Source organism: Macrobrachium rosenbergii, chromosome 2 (genome assembly GCF_040412425.1).
Source record: "Macrobrachium rosenbergii isolate ZJJX-2024 chromosome 2, ASM4041242v1, whole genome shotgun sequence".
NCBI classification, from domain to species: Eukaryota; Metazoa; Arthropoda; class Malacostraca; order Decapoda; family Palaemonidae; genus Macrobrachium; species Macrobrachium rosenbergii.
The window spans coordinates 79,914,506-79,927,923 of record NC_089742.1 but is presented as its reverse complement, the minus strand read 5'-3'; positions in this window follow the sequence as shown (position 1 = coordinate 79,927,923).

Here is a 13,418-nt window from a genome sequence, read left to right as displayed (position 1 = left end):
TGCATTTCTCTCTCTCTTGTACTTATTTATTTTTTCTTATTACTCCCTCTCTCTTTCTTGTGTGTCTTTTATTTTTCTCCAGTATCCCATTTTTCTTTGAAATTTTTTTTTTCTGATTTCTCACTCTCGTGCCTCTGTTGTCCTTGTTATACTTTTTTCTTCCTCCTCTCCCTTCTTCTTCCTCTCTTCTTCTTCCTCCTCTCCCTTGTGCCTTTTTGTGTTTGTTATTTCTGTGATTTTTTTTTGTTTAAGAGTCTTTTCTCTCTTGTAATCCTTCTGCCTCTCTATTACGTCTCTTTTGTATTTTTTATTCCTACGTCTTTCTCTTTCTTATGTCCTTTTACCTTTGTAATTTCATCTTATTCTCTTAATTCCCTTTTCTTTCTCTTGTACCTCTTTTGCCTCTGTAATTTATTGTCATTTCCGTCTCTCTTTTGCCTCTCATGTTTTTATTCCTTCTTTGTCACACTCGTGTGTATTTTGTGTTTTTTATTGCTTCTCATTTCTTTCTCTTGTGTATCTTTAGTCCTTGTCAACATTTCCTCGTTTTCTCTGTTGTGTCTTTTTTGCCTTTATAATTACTCATTTTCATTTTCTCTTGTTCCTCTTTTGTCTTTATTATTTCCTCTTCTTTCTCTTTCATTGTATCTATTTTGCCTTTGTTATTCCTTTTTTTATCTGTGATGAGCACCTTTTTTCCTTGTTTTTTTTTTCTCTCCTTGTGTCTCTTATGCCCTGGTTTTTCTTTCTTTCTCTCTCATGTGAGTTTTATGTCGTTGTTATTCCTTGTCTCCCTCAGCTCATTTATCCTTGTTTTTCTTTGTTTCTTTCTCGTTCACAGGTTAATTTTTCCTCTTTTCGTATTCTATTATGTGCCTCTTTAGTCTTTATTAATTATTCTTTCTGTCTCCCGTGTATAATTCATCCTCTTTATTCATTCCTTTCTTTCTGTTGTGCTTATCTTGTCCTGTCTATTCGCTTCTCTTTATCCTCTTCTTTCTCTCTTTGTATCACTTTGAGCCTTGTTATTCCTTCTTCCTTTTACCCTTGTTATTCCTTCGGCTTTCTCTCTCTTTTCTCTTTTTATCTTGATATTCCTTATTCTTTCTCTGTCTTTGGTTCTCTTGTATCATTGGTTATCCTTTGTATCGCTTGCTGCTTACCTTAATGTTCCTTCTTTCTCTCTCTTGTGACTTTTATCTGTCACTGGATTTTCTTCCAATGTTTATAGGCCATGGTTTCATTTTAATGACAGACTTTTGCCGTTATCTTTAGTTTTAATCTATCCCCAGACTCCTTTATCAACAATAAAAACCCCTTTACTGAAGTTATAACATCATTTACATATATATATTTTAAAATTCTTTCCATATCGCCCACTGCTGTCCAACTTTATTTGGAAAGTTTCTTTTCACTTGTAAATGATTGGAAAATTCCAGGTTATAGGAATTCGAAGAAGTTTGCTATTGAGCTTCGAACGAGCGATAAAGGCGTCTATGGAAGCCTTGAGCTAATTTAAATTTCAGAAAATTGTACGGGGACTTCATAACTGCACGAAATACAGGCTTTTAAACGACGCGAAGAGTTTAATCGAGAACTCCGGCCAACATCGCTGTGTCGTTTACGAACATAAATGAAATACCATAGAACATTTTGAAAATTTGTAGGTGTCCCAGTTTTTAAGAGCTGGTGATACTCAGGATCATTACAAAAGAAAAGTGGAAATAAACAGAGCTGAATAGTTTTCCTTTTATAATGTCAGAGCCCACGTAATGATATTTTGGCAGACAGATTAATGGCAAGCAGAGTTTTTGTATAAAATGCATACTACATTTATTTCAGTGTTTATCTCCACACACAGAATGATGTTTCTTCCTAAACTTCTAGCTCATATTGTCGCCAGACATTCACTGACTCTAACGTTTCTCTCTCATTTTTACTCTGTATTCCTCATGCCATAATCTCTTCATGATCAAGTTCCATTTTGCGATGAGCACTACATGCAAACACACCCTGTCTATCACAAAACCATTCTCCATTAACCACCAACTTTTCTTTTATCTTTAATCCTCACCATGCTTCAGGCATTCTGTTCTTCCTACTTATCCTAATTGTCTTTAAGAATGCTTTTATGGTCACATTAAAAATTTTCTCCCAAAAGAACCTACTTACTGTTTCTGATTTCGTGCCAGCACAGTAATAACAAGATTCTCCTCCAGGCACCTTTTACTAGTTAAATTCGCCATGCAGCTCTTCCCCTTAACATGCGCCCAAAACTTTCTATGACTCTAATCACTATTTATTCGTACTCACCCATATTCAGTATCAATTTTTTTAAAGCCACTTGCAACAATCACATTATTATTGTTTTATGGAACGACTGTGTAAATAAAGCGTTTATCCTAAACATCGCAAGAAGAACCTGTGAAAATATGATACGGTGCTAACTGAAAAGGGGTCTTCTATCTTGAATTATCAAGCCATCCATCAATGATGTTTGTGTGCTGGTTCTTATGTCAATAAAGTCCTTATGATTGCTGCAAAGTCTCTCATGTTAATTAAATAATAACTGAGGGATCTGCTGTGGACAAAGAACTATCGAAGATGATCTTAGATATTCTACGTTCGTAAAGTTTCTCATCAAATATATTTACGGCTGGGTATATAATTCATCGCCACAATCACCTTACCTACAGAAAGAATAGTATAATTTTTTCATACACGTTAGAGAATCTGGAAACAATCTCAGACTGCCCACAAACGTACTCCGATATTTCGTGAATATTTGAGGAAGACACGACACTGTTTCGGTAGCTCCTATAGTCCGAACTTTCAAATTCAAAAATACGACACTTAACTTCGGACAGAGAAATTAATTCTCATCTCCGCAGCAAGAAGTTAGAGAACATTCGATTGTAAAGCTTCTCAAAAAGTGGCACAAATTAAACAACAGAACCTAAATAATTTAGTTGCCCTTGCAATTGTAGAAAACTAAACGAACTTTAAAATCACAAAGCAAATGAATAAAGAAGGCGATGATGAATACAACACTAAGCAATGAAAAAACGAGGATGAGACTAATTATTATTATCGTTACCTAGAACCATTTGCTATTTTCGTAAAGTATGTGTTAATGTCATTATAGGTATTATTTTTATCGTTTTCGTCTATATTATTTCTTTACGCCTCAACAGTTGTCATAATTGAAATAAAAGCTTTCAGCAAAGAATGAAAAGAAAAGTACAAGTGGCAATAATCAGAAGGAAAGCAAAGTCATGAAAAAAAAGGGATAAATACTTATTGTAGACTGTACCTAAAATAGCACAAGTAACGACGTTAAAACGAATATGAGTAAAAATAAAAGAAAAATTATCAGAACTGTTCATTAATACCAAACAACGGTGAACTGAAAAAAAAAAAATAGCATCCGTACAACATTATACCTATAATAATAAGTCGTCGGGGAGTGTGGCCATTACAGCTTGCAATTTGTCAAGACCACATTTTCTCACGTACTGTAAAATTGCTTTAGAGTAAGCTGTTTGTATTCATAACTCACCTCTTTATATTAAGTTGCATAAACCCTACAGTCGCTTGGTGTAAAAAACTTTTCCATAGGAATGATGGCAAAGTTCAAAAGTAATAAAACCCAGAGTGTACATGTATGGGCATAGAGTTAAACTGAATATAGAATTTAGGCAAAAGGCCAAACGCTGGGAGCTATGAGGTCATTCAGCTCTAAAACGGACACTGACAGTAAAAAGGTTTGAAAGGTGTAACAGGAAGAAAACCTCGCAGTTGCACTATGAAAGAAATGTTAGGAGAGGGTGGAAAGTAAGATGGAAGAAAGAGAATATGAACAGAGGTACAGTAAAAGGAATGAAAGGGATCTCAGCTAAGTGTGCATAGGAAAATACCCGTACGACCTTGGGAAACCTATCCGGGCAGGAACTGAAGCCAAGCTTAACGTCTCCATCCGGTTCCGCGACCTCCTAAAGGAATTTATATTATTCATCAATCTTCCATTTCCCCGTCTCTCTGAAATTTTAATACTTCCTAGCAGGAATGAACTCAGTATACTTCTTCATTTCAGGATTATTCTCCATTTGCTGCTATAGTTTCAGTATTTTCTTTAACACAAATATATATATATATATATATATATATATATATATATATATATATATATATACATATGAATGTACATGCACACACACACAGGAAAAACCTCAGGTACAGAAGTACTTAGGTTCCAACTTCCTTCATGACGTGCACACACACACATTATATATATATATATATATATATATATATATATATATATATATATATATATATATATATATATATATATATATATGAATGTACATACACACACAGAGGAAAAACCTCAGGTACAGAAGTACTTAGGTTCCAACTTCCTTCATGACTTGCGTGGATCAGTGGGTAGTGTCCTGGCCTTCCAGTTGATAGTCTGGGGGTTCGATCCCGATGTGAGTTAGAAACTTACACACACACACACATATATATATATATATGTGTATATATATGTATATATATATATATATATATATATATATATATATATATATATATATATGCATGTATGTATATATAAAAGTAAGTACTGAAACGAACCAAAGCAGCAAATGGAGATTAATCCTTAAATTAAGAGTAAAGTAAGGGATTTTTTGTAAGGAAGTATTAAAATTGCAGAGAGACAGGGAAATGAAAGATTGGTGAATATATATGTACCACCATAAATATCCAGTAATCACTGGATTCATACCTTACGGCAAAACGGAATTATCTTGTTTGGCCAGAAATCTAACTTGGACATTTGGTTTAAAAACTGATAAATGGTTAACTTGATCATTTTTGTCAGGAACGCTTATTGTTTATGATTCTCCTTGGGTGTTACCTACTTTCTAGGTACTGTCATTTATTTAAAGAATTAGGCAATATTTGTGGCTTATAATTATGATTGTAAAAAGTGTAACGCGAACAATTAAAAGTGATAAATGATTTGGTACCCAAGTGACTCAAACACCCGACAGTACCCACCAACGACTTCCAGTCGACGTTCTAGACCATTAGGCTGTCTCTTGATAACTTATTGATCTAGAACGAAGACCGGAAGTCGTGGTGGGTACTGTGGGGCGTTCTAGTCACTTAGGTAACAGATCATTTATCACTTATACAATTCCCCTTCGGTGATATCCCCGAAGCAGCGCGAATTGGATAGTAAACGGCATTTGTAGCTTAATGTTTGCATATACAATGTTAAGGTGATGTGATAAAAATTCACACACACATATATTATATATCTGTATGTATGTATGTCCATATAGTATGTGTGTGTATATATATATATATATATATATATATATATATATATATATATATATATATATATATATATATATATATATATATATATATATATATATATACATACACACACACATATATATATATATATATATATATATATATATATATATATATATATATATATATATATTGCAACAGATGGAACCTCTTTCCAAGCCACCTCACCCATTTTTACATCTGCAATATAACTAAGAAATAAAATTCATTTCAATTGTTTTAATTACTAGAACTGTGGGTTTCCACTCACCCCTTCATAAACTCCCTCCTTCATTCCCCAAAATGGTTAAGTCTAACCCTTCTCTCTGTTCAGATGACTGCCTAAGGCCTTGTATCCTGGTGACCTTCATACCTTCTTGGCATCAAGCAACACGCAAAAGAGGAGCCAACAAAAAAGAGAAAGTCGGCACTGCGCCCGCCATAGGTAACCCCTCCATGAGGTTTAACTGGATGCCATGTGGTCTATGTAGAAAACGTGACAAAGATTGACCTTTGCGCCACCTATCTGGATGTGAATGCGTAATCTCAGAGGTTATTTATCGATGATGCAACAGCAATCAAGAGAGAGAAGAGAGCAGAATGCCACCGAGGACAGATGTCCTTACCCTTGCCTGACCCTCGAACCTTCCACGTGTTCGACCCAAAGGTTCAAACCAGTATACTTTTGTAGTGGTATTTCCTTTAATTCACTCCTTGACGAAGGTAATGTACCGGAATAAGGTTTCTTAGTCACAATTCCTGTTATTTCTCTGTCTGATTTTCATTTACTTTCCACTGTGCGATCACCTTCAGTAATTTCTGTTGGAGCATTCGGTGTTAATGTAATTATGCATTTAGTGTTGAGCTGAGTTATTTGGTTATTTGCATCCCCTCAGTTCCCTTTGAGAGTCTTATTATTCTTTAGTAACCATCTTGCATTATTGCAGATCACCTTCGACTGTAATTACTGCTCTATCCCATTGCAGTAGCCCTTCTGCCCCCTCTGCCATGGTTCCTGTTATGCAGACATCATTGACAAAGAATATTTATCCTGGGTGATTATTCATTTAGCAGGCCATCTATTACCTGCCCACTGTTTTCATTCTTCTGATCTCTGTTTATTACGTAAAAATAATTTGCAAGAGAACCCTCGAGTTTAAGTAATTTTTCCTCACATGAAGAAGGCCCATATATTGCAGATAGGCCTCGACTGTGGAATTACTCGGCTCTATCCCATGTGCAGTAGCCCTTCTGCCCCCTCTGCCATGGTTCCTGTTATGAAGACATCATTGACAAAGAATATTTATCCTGGGTAGGATTCATTCATTTAGCAGGCCCTTATTATTACCTGCCCACTGTTTCGTCATTCTTCTGATCTCTGTTTGTTACGTAAAAATAATTAGTTAAGAGAACCCTCGAGTTTAAGTAATTTTTCCTCACATGAAGAAGGCCCTAAGCCACAGATTTTCCCTTGCTTTGTCTACAAAGTTGCCCTAATATTGAGTCAGATGTGTAATAAATGCAGTAGATTCTTGGTAATACAAGGAGCTCCCTGCATTCATCCGTTACTGCCCAGAATCAAGTAAGTATCCCTTGGACATTTGTAGCAACTGGCGTACCTTGCTGAGTATGCAGTTGCTTTGCAATTATCAGTGGAATAGCAACTGCTACCTGGTCTGCATAATTATAGATGACCCTGGTATCATAAAAAAAAGGCTCCGTTAGAAAACAATCAATATATAAGTTAAAAATCGACTTCAAAAATAAAAAAAAAATTCATGTCATACCCACTCATTTTAAGCACATGAGAAGACCCAGTTCCACAGCCTAAGTACGTGTCGAAATATTTTGTATAGGTTTATGCTAGGTGCAAAAAGTGACTACAGTCAGTGTTAGGTAATTGATAGACGACATGCATGCCAAATTAGTTTATGAGAAGAGAGAGGTTTTTAACCATTCCATGAGATTTTTGCGCTATCGCATGTTAGCTGCATGTTTTAAGAATAGGAAGCTAGGGAGCAACTCGGTCGAAGAGTTAATGAAAAGGAATAGAGCCCCTATTCCTTCGTCCACATGATATGGACAGTTTGAAAGTCCAGAATTCCCAGATAGGCACACTGTAGGCGACCACCAAGGCTTTGTCTCCAGTTATTTTTGCACTGCTGGATTTATTCTCTGTCTCTCTCTCTCTCTCTCTCTCTCTCTCTCTCTCTCTCTCTCTCTCTCTCGCTCGCTTGATCGATAGAAAAAGCTAGGAAGTATTTAGGAGCTTAAATTTCCACTCTCAAGACTGGAGAATAGTAATTCCAACACGGACTATTCAATTCCAGGTCACAAAGGCATATCCCCTAACCGTCCCCCATCTTTGATTTGTGAGTTCCATTAGAAATTCCATCATTATAAAAACTGCATGCACAGTGCTCACATATAAACCACTTTCTTTCGCTCGCTAATTTTATCCATACATCTGTGCACCTCGCCGCCTTTTTGAAAGTAATAAACTTAATTCCTTAACTGAATCAGATATTCCTCAGCAAGGCCTTAGTATTCCTGTGAATTTATTTATTGACGAATATATCAGCGAGAATTTCCTGTTCCACTCATCACTGCGGGAGCTTCTAAGCGTGGGAAAAGGGTAGGCCCAGGCAAACGCCAGACACATGGTCAAGAGACCCTCCCCCCGACTCATTCATTGACGGCAGATGTTACAAGACCAAAAGTAAACATTAGGGTACTGTTATTAGTCATGTGCGAGCTAAGGTTGTTTGATAATGGAGTAACAATTTCTTTCTTTCCCCATGCATAACCTTTTGGCAGTCCGGACTGCCCCATGAATGTGATAAGATTAAGCATTTTGTCTTACCCTCGTGCGTTGAAGATTTTAATATTCGATAGGATCAACGTACTGTTTTCATTACGCCACATTTAAAATTATTTTAGGGATACAACCCATAAACCTTTTTTATTAGTTCTGAAAAGTAAAGTATACATACACTTACATTAAGTTAAATTTTCGTTCATTAAGAACCCTGAGTCTTTCAGACCCCTGAAACTGAGTCTTTTCAGACAAATTGAGTCTTTCACACACCCTGAAGTTGAGTCTTATTCAGACACATTAATTTCGTTCATTCTGAACAACTGAGTCTTTTCAGACACCCTGAAGTTTGTGTTATACAGACATACTAATTTTCGTTCATTCCGCACAATTGAGTCTTTCAGACACCCTGAAATTTGTCTTATTCAGACATACTAATTTTCGTTCATTCCGAACAATTGAGTCTTTCAGACACCCTGCAATTTGTCTTATTCAGACATTTTAATTTTCGTTTATTCTGAACAACTGATTCTTTTCAGACACCCTGAAGTTTGTCTTGTTCAGGTATACTAATTTTCGTTCATTCCAAACAATTGAGTCTTCCAGACACCCTGAAATTTGTCTTATTCAGACATACTGATTTTCGTTCATTCTGAACAAGTGAGTCTTTCCAGACAACCTGAAATTTAAGTCTTTTCAGACAACTTGAGTCTACTCAGACCCCCTGAATCTGTTCATTTTGAACAACATTGAGTCTCTTCAGACATATTGAACCTGTTCACTCGAACAGCCCTGAGTCTTTTAGACATATTGAACCCAGTTCATCACGAACAAACTTGAGTCTTTCAAGGCACCTTGAGTCTTTCGGCACACCCCGAGACTTTTCAGACACCCTGAGTCCGAGACACCTTGGGTCTTTCGAGACACCTCGAGTCTTTCGAGATACCCTAGTCTTTCGAGACACCCTGAGTCTTCTGAGACACCTTGAGTCTTCTGAGACACCTTGAGTCTTTCGAGACACCCTGAGTCTTTCGAGACACCCTGAGTCTTTTGAGACACCCTGAGTCCTTCGAGACACCCTGAGTCTTTCGAGACACCCTGAGTCTTTTGAGACACCCTGAGTCCTTTGAGACACCCTGAGTCTTTCGAGACACCCTGAGTCCTTCGAGACACCCTGAGTCTTTCGAGACACCCTGAGTCTTTCGAGACACCTTGAGTCTTTCGAGACACCCTGAGTCTTTCGAGGCACCCTGAGTCCTTCAAGACACCCTGAGTCTTTCGAGACCCCCTGAGTCTTCCGAGACACCCTGTGTCTTTCGAGACACCCTGAATCCTTCGAGGCACCCTGAGTCCTTCGAGACACCCTGAGTGTTCCGAGACACCTTGATTCTTTCGAGACACCCTGTGTCTTTCGAGACACCCTGAGTCCTTCGAGACACCCTGAGTCTTTCGAGAAACTCTGAGTTTTTCGAGACACCCTCAGTCCTTTGAGACACCCCGAGTCTTTCAGACACCCTGAAGTTAAGTCTTCCAGACAACCTGAGTCTTTTCAGACATATTGATTTTCTAATGGGTCACGCCCATATGAGCGTTATCTCAAGAAGTATATGACATCCAGAGCCCAGCAAAATGAGGACTTCAAGTTCTGCATGTCCACTGGAAAGGACATGGGACTGTCAGGACAAGCAATAAGGGATTGGGTCCAAGAGAGAGCAGACACTGCCAAGGTGAAAAGAGAGGCAGAAAGACAGAAGGAGAAAGAAAGACAGGAGAAAGAGAAAGAAAGAATAGTCCAGGGGAAACGAGAAGAGGCAGAACAGCAGAAGGAGAAAGACAGACAGGAGAAGGAGAAAGAAAAGAATAGCCAAGGAGAAGTGAAAAGAGGCAGAAAGACAGGAGAGGGAGAAAGAAGGAGCTCATCAGCTTGCAATGGCAGCTCACGATAGGAGCAACAAACGAACACCCTCTCCTCACTCAACCCTCAGCAGTGTAGGTACCCTCATAAAAAATTGGGACGAAGCCGAGCCTGAAGCCTGGCTCGACCATATTGAAAAGGTCCTGACAACCTATCAGCCCTCTACCAAAGAAATGTCTCTGATTCTGGGAAAGCACCTTGAAGGGAAGGGTGTCATTGCATTCAATGCTCTCCCTCCTGAGGACCAAGAAAATCTTACCCTTATCCTCCAAGCCATTAAAAGCTTTTGAAATAACTCCCGACCAATGGAGGAAAAGGTGGAGAAATATGCCCATGGAATCCGGCCAAACTTGGTCTGAGTGGATCTTCAAAAAGACCCAGGCCCTAAAACGATAGCTAGAATCTCTCAAAGCCACTAGTGTGGAGGATGTACTTGAACTCTTCCAGTTCGAGGATTTCTTAGTTTATGCCCCGCCAGCTCTCGCCACTCATCTATTTGATAAGGCACCTAAGACAGTGGTCAAGCATTGCCGTTGGGCTCATATATGGGATACGCATCATCCCCATCTTAGTTCCCATGGACGAAAATTATATCACTCCTCGTCTGCCTCAACCAACTCTCAGCAAGCTCACAAGCTTGGGTATCCCCATAAGAAACCCATATGTGGGTGTTGTAAGAGAACAGGGCACCCCACTGAACAGTGCCTCTTGAAGGTTGAGAATCAGCCAGAAGACCCCCTACATGTCCTCACACGGGACAATACCCCAACGAGCCACACCTGGGAAGTGGACGAAGGGTAAAGGGCCTGCTCCCTCCAATGGGACAGTGCCAGGTAAAGATTATAGTCGGACTTATTGCCCCGCTTCCAAGGTCTATGGGCACTCTGCCCAATGGGCAAATTGCCCTAATGATAACAAGTCAAGTATGCCCAACCTTGCCTTGGCAGTCACTGGCCCAACATCCTTAGGTCCTTCAGCCCAGGGTCCCATTTATGAGGCACTTCCCCGAGGCAGGTGCCCTGCCAGCCAGGTCAAGGCATTTGATGATTCTGGCGCACAAATGTCCCTCCTAAGGGAGGACAAATTTCCCCGTGGAGCTACCATTAACAGATGTAAACTCGTTACAATTGTAGGTATCAATCACTTTAAGATGATACTTCCTACTGTCGAGTTGAGGGTCACGAGACCTCACAGATCTGAAATTTGCGACCTCGCAGTAGCTAGGCACATTCCTGGAGTTATGACCTCCTCCTGGGGCAGGACTTCCAATTCCCATCTAAGTTACAGCAATCCAGGGGTCCAATCCCCCAAATCATTCATTAGGCTCGAGTAAGCCTCAAATGCCTGCATTCGTTCCACTGCCAGTGCCACCTGAGTGCAATGTGCAGTGGCCCCCTCCATCAAGATCGATTCCAGATCCCATTCTGGTGCCCAGCCCTGCCCCAGTGCCAGTGCCAGGGCCCCAAATAGATCCCCCTCCAGGAGATCCCACACTTGATTCACAATCTCTGCCAGTGTCACTTGGGTGCACTGAGCAGTGCCACGCTCCATCCATCCTGAACGACGAGCAAATTCCAAATCAAATATTAGTACCTGCATCTCCCTTAGTGCCAGCACCAGAGCATGCCCCAGATCTCCATTCCAGAGATCCCAGTCCGGGCCCTCTCTTTTCTCCCGGCTTGGCTCCGCTACCAATGCCGGTATGAGAGACGGATCCTTCCAACCACAGTGGAAGCTCACCCAAAGGTGCAGCCTCGCAACCCGTGCCTGAGCTGGTCACTCTTACCTGCGAGCCTCTCACATCCCCCATGACCGCTTCCGTTCTGTCTCAGTCTGCAGCAGACACAACAGTGAGTAAGGATTCTGCCATGTCTCGTCTAGCCGAAGAACTCAAGGAACTGCGACGGATCATGGTAGAGCTTGTAAAAAGGGCCCCTGCATCAGCCATCAAAGAAGCCGACACGGGTGGCACTCAAATACCCTCCCCAGGCTCGGTTCCACCAATTCCCTAACCAAGACAAAACCATCAAGGTAAGAGAGATCTGTGGAGGAAATACCACGGGCGTTGACACTTCCAGTAGCTTAAAGAGAGCTCTCCAGGCACCCGTACCAAATTGGCACAGTGCCATCCCTTTAACCTGCAAAGACTTTGGCACCTCTATCCAGGAGAGGATGTCAGGGTCCTTCACTTATTTATTTTCCTTATAACTCTATCCCTTATTCTTTTCCTTTAACATTTCCCTTCCTTACTTTTGATTATTGCTCACATTTATTTTATGCCTTACCAAGGCCCCATTTTACTTTAATCCCATCTGCCAATGCAAAGTACCATTGACAGATATGCCAACTGTAAGTCCTGTGACTTCCCTTTCATGCCTACCACAGCATAATACATTTAAAATACGATATGCCATCACCATTAGTTAATATCATATGAGTGCCAACTAGGCACAGTGCCGTTATCATAGATGCTGGCAAATGATCCTGCAGGAGGAGTCACGCCCTCTGGCTACCTTTGCAGCCTTCTTGGGCTAAAGAATGAACATAACCATTTTCCATAGGCTAAGGAATGTAATTTCGGCATATTTAATAATCATCTTTTATTAGCATTCACTGATTACTCTGAATCTGTCACCTATTCTCTTTGTGAATCTCTGTAATAAATCTCGAGTCTCAGACTCACGACCTTGTGTTTATAGTGCATGAATGGCACTGAGCTAATGCTCAAGTATTGTGGAAACACCTAACCAAGCCCATGTTTACCTCACTGTAGTGCCTCTTCAAGGCAGACTAACTGCATGTGCAAACTTTGTAACTGATTATTATTAAGAGTACATGAATTATCTATAGAATTAACCTAGTATTAATTCATTGTTTTAACTACACCATTGCACTGTGAAAATATTCTGATTAACGCTGCCTTAACGTAATAGGAATTTAATGGTAAGAATGTGTCATATCTAACAGCAAGTATTTATTCTGCATTGACGTAAATGTCACAGTGTTGTTTTGCCTCTTGAAATTAATTGCTACGCAGAAGTTTAAGTTAAATTATAAGGCACCAAAGGGAAATGAGAGAGAAGTAAAGCAAAGTCTTTAAGAGCGTTTGCTTGCTGGTAATCATTCTCACCCGATCTAGGGTAGGAATGCTAACTTGGTTGAGAGGTGCTACAGATGGAGCCTCTTTCCAAGCCACCTCACCCATTTTTACATCTGTAACATAACTGAGAAAGAAATAAAATTCATTTCAACTGTTTTAATTACTAGAACTGTGGGTTTCCACTCGGCCCTTCATAAACTCCCTCCTTCATTCCTCAA